This window comes from Hyperoodon ampullatus (genome assembly GCF_949752795.1).
Source record: "Hyperoodon ampullatus genome assembly, chromosome: 7".
NCBI classification, from domain to species: Eukaryota; Metazoa; Chordata; class Mammalia; order Artiodactyla; family Ziphiidae; genus Hyperoodon; species Hyperoodon ampullatus.
The window spans coordinates 103,414,623-103,431,831 of NC_136920.1; positions in this window are offsets into that span (position 1 = coordinate 103,414,623).

The window sequence follows — 17,209 nt, forward strand, 5'->3', positions numbered from 1 at the left end:
CCAAGTGGTTAAAGAGATTTTTTTAAAAACATAATTAACACACACAAATCAATCATATTCCTAATACCTATATTAGTCAATTAAGAAAATTAATATTTAAAACATTTCCAATAAGAGCAATAAGAATGTTAATTGTATCATCAGTGGAATTTATAACCTACTGCATTCTTAAGGCAATTATAGTCTGTGATAAAAAGTAACAAATCAGAGAACTTGAAAGAGTTCTAAGAAACTAAAAATTAAAATTTCAGTGGAATTGCTAAATAATATAGACACAATAGAAGATCAAGTTTGTTACCTGGAAGATAAAGTAAAGGAAATAAAAAGAGAGAATATGAGAAAAAATGAACACACGTGGAAGTTAGTAATAGGAAATCTAATATTTATCTAAATGTGATTCTAGAAGGTATAGGGACTATGGAGAAAAAGAAATAGTCAAGAAGTTAATAAAATAAATTTCCTTACACTAAAGAGTTTTTAGATTGACAAAGCCCACCAATTACAGAGCAGGAAAAACAAACAGAAGCACATCTAGACACCATGGTGAAATTTTAGAATTCTAAGAAGAAGAAGAAATCCTAAAAGCTTCCAAAGATGGGAGAAATAAAAAAGAACAATAATCAGACTTTCATCCAATTGCTTTTCAGCAATACTAGTACCAGAAGACAACTAATTAATAAAACAAATATATACTGAATATATACTGTGTGTTAGACACTATTTTAGATCCTTCAAATAAATCAATGAATCAAACAAACCAAAATCCTGCCCTGGTGGATCTTATATTCTATTGGCAAAATGTCCAAAATACTGAGGGGAAAAATTGAATCTTAGTATTCTAAATCTGGCCAAACTATCAATCAAATGTGAGGGCTAAAAAAGACATTTATCTATCTATCTATCTATCTATCTATCTATCTATCTATGTACTGTGGTGAAGGAAAGTACAGCACTTATTGTAGGGTGCCAAGCAAGGAGAATGGGCAACACATACTCAAAAGACCAGAACTCCACAATAGCTTTCAGGCAAGGATTTTTAAAGACAACGTTTGGGGTGAGGGTCACCTAGTATGTGATCAGCTCATGGACATTTTTCTGATTGGTTGGTGGTGAGGTAACAGAGTGATATTTCAGGAACCTTAATCATCAACCTTCTTGTTCCAACCAGTCTGGGTCTAAATGCTTGTGATCAGCATGTAGTCACCATCCTCCACCAAGTGGAGGGGGTCTTAGTTCCTGCAGAACAACTCAAAGATATGTGTCAGGTTGTTGTGTATATCCCTTGAGGAGGAACTAGGAATCCTGTGACTCTGTTGTATCACTGAACTATTTATTAAGTTATCATTACTTTTCTTGCTTGACTGCTTTTCCTTTCTTTCTGCATTCCCTCACTTCTCTAATCAGTAACTTCTTCACTCTGCTCTTTGGAACTCAAGGAAGACCTAAGAGACTAAAGCCCTAAAGACAAGAGTAATGGAGTGGCTTTTGTACCCAGGAGGGCCCCTCAGGGTCCTTGTTGGCTCCAATCCCCACCCCTTTTTTGGATACTCTTCAATCCTGAGGGGAACAGGATGGGACAAAAAGGGAATAAAGTTTTGGATAGAGAGATTAATCATAAACTTGGTAGGTAAACTCGGTTTCAATTCCCACTCCTGTTTTAACATTCCCCAAACCTTTGAGAGAGTGGGTGACTATTGCTCTGGCTACTTCCTGCTGAAACAGGGCACAGTTTTGTCTCAGTTTGGGGAATGGACACAGAGTTGGAAATATTCCTGAGTTCCAGGTCTTGGATCTGAGTCTTGCAAGATTAAGATCTTTGACCCTTGGTCCACTGTTTTGGTGCAACAGACCCAATTAGAAGTAGGAAGAAGAGTGAACACCCAAACTTTAATAAACCTTGGAAAATAAATCTCATTCCTTGAGTTCAGTTGGAACCAGTCTGGACCTGGCCCTTCTGAGGAAACTTGTTATAGCCAGGTAGCCAATTTGCCTAAAAAAAAAAAGACCATTTTTAGACATTTAGGAATTCAGAGAACTTATTTCTTACACAACACAAAACAAGAACTTAAAGAAGTAATCCAACAAATCGTAGTCCAAGAAAGAAAACAAGAAACAATGTTATCTGAATATGAGCCAGAGGAAGTACAGAAAGCAAGAAAAGGAGTAAAGGAAAGAAGGTAGGAAGGATCTCTAAGTTTTTCAAGCTTAGAAGAATCTCATTTAAGCTGCAAATTTTCAATTAAATAAGATTATATTTCCTTCTCAATGAGGGTTCATCCACACAACTCAGTTGATAGTAATAGCTGGCAGTTATAGAGGACCTATGCCCCTGGCACTGTGCTGAGTGCTTTATATGGATTAACATTTTTACTCTTCAGAAGACTTAATTATAATTACAGAGCAGAATATAAATATATTAAAATATGACCATGTAGATACATATACATGTATCTGCACATTAGAGGTGTGTTGAGAGATGGACTCTCTTACATAACTGGGAATCAAAAAAGTTTCTCTTAATAAATAAACCCAGAAGTAGAAGTATAGGCACATTATTTAAAGTTATAAAGAATAATTTAAATATATTTTTTTGAAACATTAGAAATATAATTATATTATAAATAATATAATTAACACAAATTAGGTGATGGAGGGATACAGAGAAGTTGGGAGGAAGTATGAACATAAGAAATTACTCATCTTTCCTAGATGGGAGTCAATACATACTTACTAAAGTTGCCAAATCGAGAAATGAAGCTGTAAGCATATTATTTTAAATTATAAAGGTAACTGTGGCATGATCTAGCAACAGTAACTGTTAACAGTGCTTGTTTCTAAAGAATGGGCCTAGGCTGCAATGGTATGGATATCATAACCATCTTATTTTAGTTTTTAAACATTTTTATTGGAGTATAGTTGATTTATAATGTTATGTTAGTTCCTGCTATACAGCAAAGTGAATCAGTTATACATATACATATATCCACTCTTTTTTAGATTATTTTCCCATATAGGTCATTACAGAGTACTGAGTAGAGTTCCCTGTATACAGTAGGACCTTATTAATTATCTACATATCCATTTTATACTCTTCTGTACTGATAAATTTTTTTCTTATTATGTGTATATAAAACTGCCATAGAATAATAATAAACTGCTTCAACAGTATTAAATACATTAATATTTTTAAAGAGTGAAAACATACTAAATTAATATTTTCCACAAACACATCAATAATACTTAATATAGATATATGTTGCTTAGTCATAGTTGCTAAATGTTCTCAAAGATTCACAGTTTTTAGGAAAAGTTCTTAGGTGAAAGAGAGTTTAGCATATTACTTACTTGACTTTTTTAAGTTGAAAAGAAAAAGTAAAACCCACTATCCAGGTTTTCTGATTTCAAATTGGGGAAAGTTGCAAATATTGTGTGTCCTAAACTTTTTGACCCTACAAATGACTCAAAAACTGATGAACTAAAAACTTTGCACTTTCAAAAAAGGAATTCATCACTGAGGATTACTCATCTGTCAAACTAGAATAAAATGCATTTTGTATTAAGCAAGTTTCTTTAATGCTTAATATTTATTGAGTCAGGGATGCTGTGGTGAAGTGGACAGAGCTCAGGTCAGAAAACCTTTCTGTCACAGCTCTGTCCCCAACTAGCCTAGTGACCTGAGGCCACCAGTTAATCTTCAGTTCCTTCATTTGTAGAGTGTGGATATAATCTCCCTCCTCACTACTTCATACTGTCCCTATGAGGACCAGAAAGGATAAATCAATTGAAAGTCCTTTGAAATATTACAAAGTGCTCTGAGGTTACAATATAGTATTATTTGGATGATAGAATTTCAAAGTTGGAAAGAACTTAGAAATTATCTAGTCAAATTTCTTTAATTCGGTCTCTTTTTCTCATCTATTACTTGCTTAGAGTCCCTTCATATATTATTACCAAGAGTCTTACAACAGAAATTGATTTAGAACTATATTCTTCTGAACTATGTCCCCTTCTAAAATTACAAAGAATCGTAGCCTGTTAATGCTGCAAGGGACTTTGCCAGCCATCTCATCTAATCCTCTCGTTTTAACATGAAGCAATAGCAGCCCAAAGAGGGTGGCTGGCCTAAGACAGACACAGGACGATGAACTCAGACCTTGGATTAGAACCTGGGTTCCAAGACTCGCAGTCACATGATCTTTTCCCAGCTCACAGCTGAATCAAGAAAAGAATGACCATTTGTGGATAATCACAGTTAATAAAGGTATATATTAACCTGACAAGGTATAATTAACCTGACAAGAGTCTGCTAATTATTTCTAACCATTTTTGCTATGTTCAAAAGATTTTTCTTTCCTCAAAAAGCAACTATATGACAAAATAAACCAAACAACAAAAATATAAAAATTAAGGGAAAACATTTTAATTAAAAAAAAGTACCTCTGTTTGAAAAAAATAATATAAATACATAGACCCAAATTATTCTTTAAATAAAACTAAGATTGTAAGTATCAGAACAGTCAGGCATTTAATAGTCAAATTAATTCCCAACATTTCAGTGACACTTGATCTCACTTAGTTCCTCATACAAATCCTTGGGAGAGAAACAGAACAGTATAAGTGGTTAGGAACACAGGGCTTTAAGTCAAGCCATAAGTTCAAATTCCAGCTCTGCCATTTACTAGATACGTAAATTTTAAAAATGTACTCTATCTCCCTAAGCCTCAATTTCCTCATCTGTATTATGGGAATCAAAATAATAATTATTTCATAGGGTTGTTGTAAGGATTAAAATGCAATTCACATAATTCAATAAACAGCATCACTTATTGTTATCGCTTAGGATTTTCACAGATGGAGAAACCAGAGCTCACAGCAATTATTTACTCAAGACTGCCTAGCTAGTAAGTGGTAGAGACAAAATTGAAATCTATTTAGCTTTGCTAAAAGTTCCAGCTCTTTCCACAACCAAAAGAAAGATTTTCCTCCTAAGTAGGACAGCTCTGTCAGCCAATTTCAGATGATAAGGCCTCTAAACGGTTGCATCTCTGCTGGCCTGCCAAAGAAATCACTTGACTCTTTCAAGTTCACAAGCCCCCGTGTGCGGTTGAGGGGGTGGAGTGGGGTTGCTGCCTGCCTGTGTCACACAGCCCTCTCTTGTACTCTTAAGACCTTGACTCTGCATCCCAAGAGGAGACACATGTCCTTCACTCCCCTCCCCCATCTCAGGCTGCTCCTGCCAGAATTGGGAAAACCTTTATCCTTTTTTCTCCCAGTGACTGACTGCAGGCTCTTCAGCACTCAAATCCCCCTCAAGCACCCTTGATTTTTCTCTGAGAGGGCTTGTGCAAATTCGACTCCCCCTGTTCTAGAGGTTAGGGGACCCAGTCTTTTTATTTTTGTAACTCTCAGAACCCAGCATGAGCTGACATTCAGTAACACTTCATAAATGTTTGCTGGAAAAAAATTAGAAGGAAGAAGAGAGGAAGAAAGAGGTGAAGGGAGGGAGGAAGAGAGAGAGGGAGGTAGGTACCAGTGGTCTTGTCACACTAGAGTTCCTGAAAAAGGCATAACATTGAAGTCACCTCCCTTGTTCCAAAAACATTTAACAATATTTATATATTTATCTCTCTATCTATCATCTATCTATCTCTGGAAGTATTGATAATAGAGAAATCACTTTAATTTTAGTCTCAGAAATCAAGTTTAAAATCTAGGAGACTGTGTGTGTGTGTGTGTGTGTGTGTGTGTGTGTGTGTAAAAGTCTGAGTTAGACTGGGACCATGAGGGTTGAATTGCAAATATGAGTAAAGTCCAATAACAGAACATGGAGATTAAAAGCCCTATGTTCTTCTTAGAGATATGCCTCCAAACTGTGTAAACCTGGGTAAGTCACACTCTCAGAACTGTTAAAATAGAAGTAATTTTAAAGGATGTCACTCTTACAGAATTGTCACAGACAAAAATGATCATGTATTTTAAACAGTAAATTTTAAAAGGACCCATAGTAGTGATCACTGCGCTTTCTGAATTTTACAATGCTTATTGATCTTTATGGACCATATTCTATCATTTGACTTTTTTCTAGTTGCACTTTCTCCCTACCTCAACTAATACATCTAGAATTCATAACTTTTGGCTATAAGGCCATTTGTTCCCACTAATTCTGTCTCTGAAATGACTTTAGAATCTGTTCCTGGCCTCTCTGTTCCCACTGTGACTCTCCTAGTCTTTTAATAATTCTCACTTAGATGCAATAGCCTTTTTAACAATCATTTTCCATTATATCTGCTTCACCCTAGGATATTTAAATAAATTCAGACTGCCCATGTCATGTATCTCTGAGTGTATACAAAAGCTCAGCTTTTGGCCGCAGATATCTTTGATATATCCTTCAATATTCTCTGGTTTCTAATCCCTTGGCACATGATTCCAGCTCCTAATACCAGTCACAGACTCTCCCAGCTTTGATTACCTGGGCGGCCATGCTTCTCTTTCACTGTGTATTCTCTTTGACTCAACATCATTTTTATTCACAAACACATATCTGCAACCCTGGGTAAAAAGTATTTTCATGGCCTCATTCTGGCTATGACTGACTCATGCTAGCCCACTGGCCCACGCATTACGGAAAGGAGATCAGGCAAAGTCTGTCATTAAAGTGTCATTCCAACACTCAAATTGTAACATAGTACTCTCTGATTCCAGTGCCAAGAGCAAAATGTCAGTGTGGTTGTTCAAGATTTGGGGACTTGGCTGGGTGGGTATGAGGCACAAATGATCTTTGGCGACGGAAGCCTGGTGGGAAGGAAAACAGAAGCCAGTTTTTGGGGAACACACCCACCACTGGAATGGAAGGTGGACTGGGAGCAGCTGACCAGGCTCCAAAAGCAGGCCCTGGAAATAGTTATTAGGGAAGCAAAGGCAGGAGGTCTCAACAGTCTCAGCTACCAATCCAGAAGCTGTTGGTCCTGCCATGGAGGCAGAGGGGATGGTAGTTAGCCAAGCTGGCAGCAAATTACACTCTTCAAATTTTCACCTTAAAAAGCATACAGATAAATCCTTGCTGAACACTCCATTTATTCCTTGAATAAATAGTTAGTCACTAACTGTACATCAGGCATTGTGTTAGGCATTGAATACACAAAGGAAAAAGAAAGTAGGCACGGTGACTTCTTTGGCAAGATTTGTTAAATAACTTGGCATGCACCACTCTTCTTTATTGTCTTGTCAATATTAGAATAAGTTTTGGATCAGTAGATGTGGCTTCTAGCCAGTGCATTTATGCAAACAATTCTCAGATGAGCCACAAATATGTGGCCAAGATAACATTATAGCCTCCATCCCTGCTCTGGAAAAATGACAGTCTTTCAAAACAAGAAAACTTCATAGGCAAATAATAAAAATATACATTGGTGGCTTCTGGATGTCTTGAATTTTCCACGCAGTTTTTTCAATTGGTCATACCTCTATATTCAACTCAAAAAAATCCCAACCTGGAATCTCAGATAGTTAATCATCACAACACAGTTTTCAACAATACACCCATGTGTTTATGCTAACTGTCAAGAGTACTTGGTGATCCAACATGAAATGATTTCATTTTGTTGAACTTGCTTCTCACAGCAAGATTAGTAACAAAAAAGTTTAGTCTCTTGAGAAGAAACTAGTTCATATCACTAAGAATCAGTGTCCAGTGAAAAAGAAGATACATAAATAAAGAGGCATGTCATATTCTTGGCTTGAAAGACACACATTGTAAAGATGTCAGTTTTTCCTAAAACCAACCTGTAAATTTATTACAACTCAATGAAATTCTAATGGAATTCTTTTGTTTTGTTTTTTTGCGGTACATGGGCCTTTCACTGTTGTGGCCTCTCCCGTTGTGGAGCACAGGCTCCGGACGCACAGGCTCAGTGGCCATGGCTCACGGGCCTAGCCGCTCCGCGGCATGTGGGATCTTCCCGGACCGGGGCACAAACCCGTGTCCCCTGCATCGGCAGGCAGACTCTCAGCCACTGCGCCACCAGGGAAGCCCTAATGGAATTCTTTTGGCACCTGGGAAAACAATTTTAAGATTTGGAAGTATAAAAATGTGCAAGAATAGCCAGGAAGATCCTAATACAGAAGAATATTAGGGAGGATTTCACCAGTTATTTAAACTGCAGTATTTACTGCTTATCGATATCCTTCTGCAGGAATAGACAGAGGAAGAATAAAACAAAATATTTGAATACAGAATTAGATATGAATATGATTTGATTATATAATAAAATGATGAAAAGAAATGTGTTATTTGGACAACCAGTTTAATCATTTGGAGAAAAAATAAAGTTGGGTACGTACCTTGAACTTTCAGATGTAATAAAGATTTAGAGTACTAAAAACTTTTAGATAAATACTTTTATAATGTTTAAGTGAAAGAGGGTTTGAAAACCTGACACTTGGCTGTCCCAGCATCAGATCCTGCCTTGCCCACCCAGGGTGGGATTCCCCACTTTGAGTAGTCTTGGTATGACAGAGTATACTGCCTGGACTTTAGGAGCTGAGAAGGACCCTTCTCCAGCTCACACACGTGGCCTTGTGGGGACTCCCTGTGAGTTGCTGACTAAAAAAGCTGTTCCAGACTGGTTTTCAGATGGCTCTCCTCTGATGTAAGACACTAGTACACTTCACTAGTACATTTCATTGCCCATCTTCCGGGAAGGAGCAATGGCCTTTGGGTTTAGAATCCAAGTGAAAAAAATGGTTCAATCAAGGGACATATTAAAGATTCCACTGAACTGGAAAATGAAACTCTTCCTTTTTCATATCTTGGCATACAGACAGAAAAGAAAGTTCAAGTGTAGACTGGGCAGTTAACTCTGACTATAAAGGGAAAGTGAGTTATAGCATAATAGGGGCAGAGAAGTGATCCCCAGATACACCACCACATACTCCATGGTCAGTGTTAAAAGTCAGTAGGGAACACAGTAGTAACATTACACAAGCAGGGCCACTATGTGCTTAGATCCCTCTGAAATGAAAATTTGGGCCACCTCCACTAGTAAAGAACCTTAACCAGCTAAAGAACAAGTGGAGGACAAAGAATCAGTTTTGTATTTTCAAGATTGTATAAATGTATTTTGGGTTATGAATCCCAGGACTGACTAACTTTAATGTCAGTATAACCCCATTTTAAGCACCAAGTATGTGTGGAGAAAAGGGAACCCTCCTACACTGCTGGTGGGAACATAAACTGGTACAGCCACTATGGAGAACAGTATGGAGGTTGCTTAAAAAACCAAAAATAGAGCTACCATATGATCCAAGACTCCTGGGCAGAGAAAACCATAATTTGAAAAGATATATGCACCCCAATGTTCATTGCAGCACTATTTACAATAGCCAGGACATGGAAGAAACCTAAATGTCTATCAACAGAGGAATGGATAAAGAAGATGTGGTACATATATACAATGGAATATTACTCAGCCATAAAATGAAATAATGCCATTTGCAGCAACATGGATGGACCTAAAGATTGTCATACTGAGTGAAGTAACTCAGAGAGAGAAAGACAAATATCATATGATATCGCTTATATGTGGAATCTAAAAAAAAGTGTACAACTGAACTTATCTACAAAACAGAAATAGAGTTACTGTTGTAGAAAACAATCTTATCGTTACTGGGGGTAAGGGGATGGGGAGGGATAAATTGGGAGATTGGGATTGACATATACACACTACTGTATGTAAAATAGATAACTAATAAGAACCTACTCTATGGACTTCCCTGGTGGTACAGTGGTTAAGAATCTGCCTGACAATACAGGGGACACAGTTTTGAGCCCTTGTCCGGAAAGATCCCACATGCCACAGAGCACCTAAGCCCGTGTGCCACAATTATTGAGCCTTCACTCTAGAGCTCGCAAGCCAGAACTACTGAGCCCGTGTGCCACAACTACTGAAGCCCATGTGCCTAGAGCCCATGCTCTGCAGCAAACAGAAGCCACAGTAATGAGAAGCCCATGCATCACAACAAACAGTAGCGCCCACTTGCCACAACTAGAAAAAAGCCTGCATGGAGCAACGAAAACCCAATGCAGCCAAATATAAATAAATAAATAAATAAATTAAAATAAATAAATAGATAAATAACCCCCCCCCCCAAAAAAGAACCTACTGTATAGCACAGGGAACTCTACTCAACACTCTGTAATGGCCTATATGGGAAAATAATCATAAAAAGAGGGGATATATGTATATCTATAACTGATTCACTTTGCTATACATGTGAAACTAACACAACATTGTAAATTGACTATATTCTAATAAAAATTTTAGAAAAAAAGCAAAAAGTCTGTTAAAGGTTCAGAGAGGAAGATGCATCTGCTTGCTTACAAATAGTTCTGCAGAGAAAGTTTATACCATCTGCTATTTATCATCTTGCTCTCTCTTCTCTCTCCATCCCCTACCTCCTGGCCCTTGGAACTCTCTCCACCTCTCTCTTTCTGCTTTGTGATATTTCACTATTCAATCCCTCAATCTGTCTGGCTATATCCCACCTCCAACCACTCACACCCTGTCCCCTTCCTCCTCCTCCTTCCATGCTGCTCACCTAATACCATCTGAGATTCCACCTAACGGTCCTCTCTGAAGCCTCACAAGTATATGCCCGAAAAGACGGATTACTTGCTCCTTATTTATATAGGAGTACTTTAAAACTTTATTGTCATTATAGGTTTACATGTTTGTCTCTGCTTACCAAATTCACCTTTAAAACTCCAGGGCTTTCACTCTTATTCAACATAGTTTTGGAGGTCCTAGCCATGGCCATCAGAGAAGAAAAAGAAATAAAAGGAATACAAATTGGAAAAGAAGAAGTAAAACTGTCACTGTTTGCAGATGACATGATACTATACATAGAAAATCCTAAAGATGCCACCAGAAAACTTCTAGAAGTAATCAATGGATTTGGTAAGGTTGCAGTATACAAAATCATTGCACAGAAATCTCTGGCATTCCTATACACAACGAAAAATCAGAAAGAGAAATTAAGGAAATAATCCTATTTACCTTCACAACAAAAAGAATAAAATACCTAGCAATAAACCTACCTAAGGATGCGAAAGACTTGTACTCAGAAAACTATACAACACTGATGAAAGAAATCAAACATGACATAAACAGATGGAGAAATATACCATGTTCTTGGATTGGAAGAATCAATACTGTGAAAATGACTATACTACCCAAAGCAATCTACAGATTCAATGCAATCCCTACAAAACTACCAATGGCATTCTTCACAGAATTAGAACAAAAAATTTTACAGTTCGTATGGAAACACAAAAGACCCCGAATAGCCAAAGCAATCTTGAGAAAGAAAAACGGAGCTGGAGGAATCAGGCTCCCTGACTTCAGGGTATACTACAAAGCTACAGTAATCAAGACAGTATGGTACTGGCACAAAAACAGAAATATAGATCAATGATACAGGATAGAAAGCCCAGAGATAAATCCACACACGTATGGTTACCTAATCTACAACAAAGGAGGCAAGAACATACAGTGGAGAAAAGACAGCCTCTTCAATAAGTGGTGCTGGGAAAACAGGACAGCTACAGGTAAAAGAATGAAATTAGAACACTACGTAATACCGTACACAAAAATAAACTCTAAATGGATTAAAGACCTAAATGTAAGATCAGACACTAAAACTCTTAGAGAAAAACATAGGAAAAACACTCTTTGACATAAACCACAGCAAGATCTTTTTTGACCCACCTCCTAGAGTAATGGAAATAAAAACAAAAATAAACAAATGGGGCCTAACAACACTTAAAAGCTTTCATACAGCAAAGGAAACCATAAACAAGATGAAAAGACAGCCCTCAGAATGGGAGAAAATATCTGCAAGTGAAACAATGGACAAAGGATTAATCTCCAAAATATACAAACAGTTCATGGAGCTCAATAGCAAAGAAACAATCAATTCAATTAAAAAATGGGTGGGGGCTTCCCTGGTGGCGCAGTGGTTGAGAATCTGCCTGCCAATGCAGGGGACATGGGTTCGAGCCCTGGTCAGGGAAGATCCCACATGCCGCGGAGCAACTAGGCCCGTGAGCCACAACTACTGAGCCTGCGCGTCTGGAGCCTGTGCTCCGCAACAAGAGAGGTTGCGATAGTGAGAGGCCCAGGCACTGCGATGAAGAGTGGCCCCCGCTTGCCACAACTAGAGAAAGCCCTTGCACAGAAACGAAGACCCAACATAGCCTAAATAAATAAATAAGACGGCATATTAAAAAAATAATAATAAATAAATAAATAAACAAAATCTTAAAAAAAAAAAAAAAAAAATGGGTGGAAGACCTAAATAGACATTTCACCAAAGAGGACATACAGATGGCCAAGAGGCACATGAAAAGATGCTCAACATCACTAATTATTAGAGAAATGCAAATCAAAACTACAATGAGATATCACCTCACACCAGTCAGAATGGCCATTATTAAAAAATCTAGAAACAATAAATGCTGGAAAGGGTGTGGTGAAAAGGGAACCCTCCTGGGGCTTCCCTGGTAGCACAGTGGTTAAGAATCTGCCTGTCAGGGCTTCCCTGGTGGCGCAGTGGTTGAGAGTCCACCTGCCGATGCAGGGGACACGGGTTCGTGCCCCGGTCCAGGAAGATCCCACGTGCTGCGGAGCGGCTGGGCCCGTGAGCCATGGCTGCTGAGCCTGTGTGTCTGGAGCCTGTGCTCCGCAATGGGAGAGGCCCACGTACTGCAAAAAAAAAAAAAAAAAAAAAAAGAATCCACCTGTCAATGCAGGGGACACGGGTTCGAGCCCTCGCCTGGGAAGATCCCACATGCCACGGAGCAACTAAGAGCCTGTGTGCCACAACTACTGAGCCTGTGCTCTAGAGCCCACGAGACACAACTACTGAGCCCACGTGCCACAACTACTGAAGCCTGTGCGCCTAGAGCCCATGCTCTGCAACAAGAGAAGCCACCACAGTGAGAAGCCTGTGCACCACAATGAAGAGTAGCCCCCGCTTGTCTCAACTAGAGAAAGCCCACACGCAGCAACAAAGACCCAATGAAGCCATAAATAAATAAATAAATAAATTTATTTTTTTAAAAAAAGAAAGAAAAGGGAACCCTCCTGCACTGTTGGTGGGAATGTAAATTGATACAACCAATATGGAGAGCAGTATGCAGGTTCCTTAAAAAAACTAAAAATAGAACTACCATATGACTCAGCAATCCCACTACTGGGCATATACCCTGAGAAAACCATAATTCAAAGAGACATGTACCACAATGTTCATTGCAGCACTGTTTACAATATCCAGGACATGGTAGCAACCTAAATGTCCATCGACAGATGAATGGATAAAGAAGATGTGGCACATATATACAATGGAATATTACTCAGCCATAAAAAGAAATGAAATTGAGTTATTTGTAGTGAGGTGGATGGACCTAGAGTCTGTCATACAGAGTGAAGTAAGTCAGAAAGAGAAAAATAAATACCGTATGCTAACACTTACATATGGAATCTAAAAAAAAAAAAATTAAAAACAAAAATAATGGTACTGATGAACCTAGTAGCAGTACAGGAATAAAGATGTAGACATAGAGAATGGACTTGAGGACACAGGGTGGGAGGGGGAAGCTGGGGCGAAGTGAGAGTAGCATCGACATATATACACTACCTAATGTAAAATAGTTAGCTAAGGAGGAGCAGCCACATAGCACAGGGAGATCAGCTTGGTGCTTTATGACCACCTAGAGGGGTGGGATAGGGAGAGTGGGAGGGAGGCTCAAGAGGGAGGGGATATGGGGATATATGTATGAATATGGCTTATTCACTTTGTTGTACAACAGAAACTAACACAGTATTGTGAAGCAATTATACTCCAATAAAAAGCTATTAAAAAAATTTTTTTAACTCCAAGGCTTGGCACTGAGAATAGCACAGAGTAGGTGCTCAATAATGCCTGTGGACTAAACTATTGAATCGCCAGTGTTAGAGGCAGGTTGAGAATGAATAGACTCTCAGCCATAGACTTTTTTTTTTAATTGAAGTATAGTTGATTTACAATGTTGTGGCAATCTCTGCTGTACAGCAAAGTGACTCAGTTATACACGTATAGACATTCTTTTTTATATTCTTTTCCATTATGGTTTATCACAGGATATTGAGTATAGTTTCCTGTATATAGTTTTCTATACAGTAGGACCTTGTTGTTTATCCATTCTAAATGTAATAGTTTGCATCTACCAACCCCAAACTCCCAGTCCATTCCTCTCCCTCCCTGCCTCCCCCTTGGCAACTACAAATCTGTTCTTTATGTCTATGAGACTGTTTCTGTTTTGTAGATAGGTTCATTTGTGCCATATTTTAGGTTCCACATATAAGTGATATCATATAGTGTCTGTCTTTCTCTTTCTGACTTACTTCACTTACTGTGATAATCTCTGGTTGTACATAGACTTTCAAGGGAACAAATATTCCTCTAGGTTTTCTCTGCCCTAAATAACTAAAGCTTATACCCACAAGCACTTGGAAAGAGCCAGAATTAATTCTGTCCTCTAGAACATGTAAAATACAGCTGTTTTTCAGGTTCAACACTTAAGGGGGAAAGTTACCAGGCCTGTGTGTCCAAAAAGATCCTAGTAATAACCAATGAGCCTTTTTCTACCTTTGGACCTGACCTTGTGACTCTCCTCTCCCTTTTCTGTTCAAAGGGCAAGAGGAAGTTGTACAAGCACAGGACATAGTCTGTGGTGCATTTTCAGTTTCAGTGATAATTAAGGCTAGGAGGAGTTCAGTACTATTGCTGTATTTCACAGTTTGCATTTTTGTTACAAACTTCAATCTCTCACTGATGAGTTCTTCTTCCTTTCCCTAAGATTTCCCTAGGTCTGATAACTTTCTTGGTAAACACACTGTATATTAATAGCAAGTGAAATTCTGGGAAATTTCCATTTCCTTCCTTTTTTCTCAAAAACACTGTTTTTCATTTTTATCCAACATCATTTTCAGAAGTATATTTTACATGACAGGAGTCTTGTAACCTCTCCAAATGGTCTCTATTTCCTCCTGAGAATATTTCAATCATTTTTATTTCTGGTTGACCTAATTTTTAATTATGATTCCACTGGTCATGGGGCTACTCACATCCAGCTTTCTGTTCTATGTAGTTACTCATTGAGCCAGATTTTTAAATCCACAAACTCAGAGCAAATTAGCTACCATTGGGAAGACACATTTAAGCTTTGGGGATAGTAGAAGCTATTTTATGCACTAAAGCAGTAATTTGCCAAATGTTCCCTGGTGATCTGAGAAAAAAATTGCTGTTTTTCATGGTATTTAATTTGTTTCCAGGAATTTAGGGAAAAGGAGAATCTGAGCTAATACAAACAACTGGGTAATCTTAGGTGTTACCTGTCCTAAAATCAATACTGTTGCCTAATTGAGTGAGCATGTATAGGAAATGTGCTCAAAGATACAGGTCCAGCTCTCTGAACACTGAAATGCTTACGTTCCTTTCTCAGGAAAATAACTATAGGAGAAATTCTGTTTCTCCCTCATGACTTCTCTCAAAGTTAATTTTTTACTTTATGCACCAAATAATGGTAAAAACACGCATGTATTTTTAAATCTCAGGTTACCAAATATCAGGAATTTCTTGTTTACATTCATCATTTTAAACTTAGAAAGTCAGTATTTATGAAAATTAAAAAGTGGTCCTTTAATGACTTTATAAATTACCCTTTCCACTCCATTATAATCACCACTAAGTCCCCAAATAGTCTACATCCTCAAGGGAATTCCTGACAATAAATTCCTTTGAAATAATCTGAACAGACTGGAATATTCCACAAATATCTGTGGAGTGTTTACTATGCTCCAGGCATTGGGCCAAACAATGGAGACAAAACAGTGACTAAAAGAGACATCATCCTTACTTTCATGAAATTTACAAACTAGCTGTGGAGATTGCTATAACAGGTCTTCATGTCTAATCAAAACTCTGAGGATTTTGATCCCAATAATATATTGAATTCATCTGGTTAAGATCGCCACTGATCTTCATATGGTGATCTAAATCCAATTGTCCATTCTCAGTCAAACTTACTCAGCTTCTCAAAATATTTGATGCAGTTGATCACACCCTCCTTTTCTAAACATTTCTTTAATGGATGTCCAATTTCTTTTTTTTTCTTAAAATATTTATTTATTTGGCTGTGCCCGTCACACGGGATCTTCATTGCCACATGTGGGATCTTCCTTGTGGCATGCGGGATCTTTAGTTGAGACATGCGGGATCTTTTAGTTGCAGCATGCAAGCTCTTGTTCACTGACCAGGGACCAAAACAGGGCTCCCTGCATTGGAAGGCAAAGTCTTAACCACTGGACAGTCAGGGAAGACCTGAAGATTTTTTTGATTTTTTTTGATGGGCCATTTTTAAAGTCTTTGTTGAATTTGTTACAATACTGTTTCTGTTTTATGTTTTGGTTTTTTGGCCAGGAGGCATATGGGATCTTAGCTCCCCGACCAGGAATCGAACCCACACCCCCTGCATTGGAAGGCAAAGTCTTAACCACTGGACAGCCAAGGAAGTCCCCAATTTCTTGGTATGACTGCTACATTTATATTTTCTAAATTTGACACTTTTATATGTCTATCTGTCTACCCAATGCCCCTTCTCAGAGATCTAATAGCATCTTAAACTAAACCCATCCTGAACGGAACTCTTAGAGGGAACTTTGTTCCCTTCTCCACTCCACAAAAATCTACTTCTCCCCTCCTGTTCACTATTTTATTAAATGGAAACTGTATTCATTCAGTTCATCAGGTTAAAGATCTTGGAACTGGCTGTAATTTTTCTTTCTTTCATACTCCTTATTCAACTGACCAGAAAACACTATTGGATTTATTTTCAATTTATATCACAATATTACTGTCTCCAACCACCTTCATCAGTATTATCTTAGTTCAAGACAACATTTTCTATCATCTGGCTTATTCCAGTAGATTCCCTACTCATCTCTTTGATTCCATTCTTTTGTTCTATTCTCCACACAGCCGTGAGAGTGAGACTTTTGAAAGTCTCATCATGTCATTTCCTTGTTTATATCCTTTCCATGGCTCCCCATGACACTTAGAGTAAAATCCTTGCCATGACGTATAAGACTCTACGATCTGGTCTTTGCCT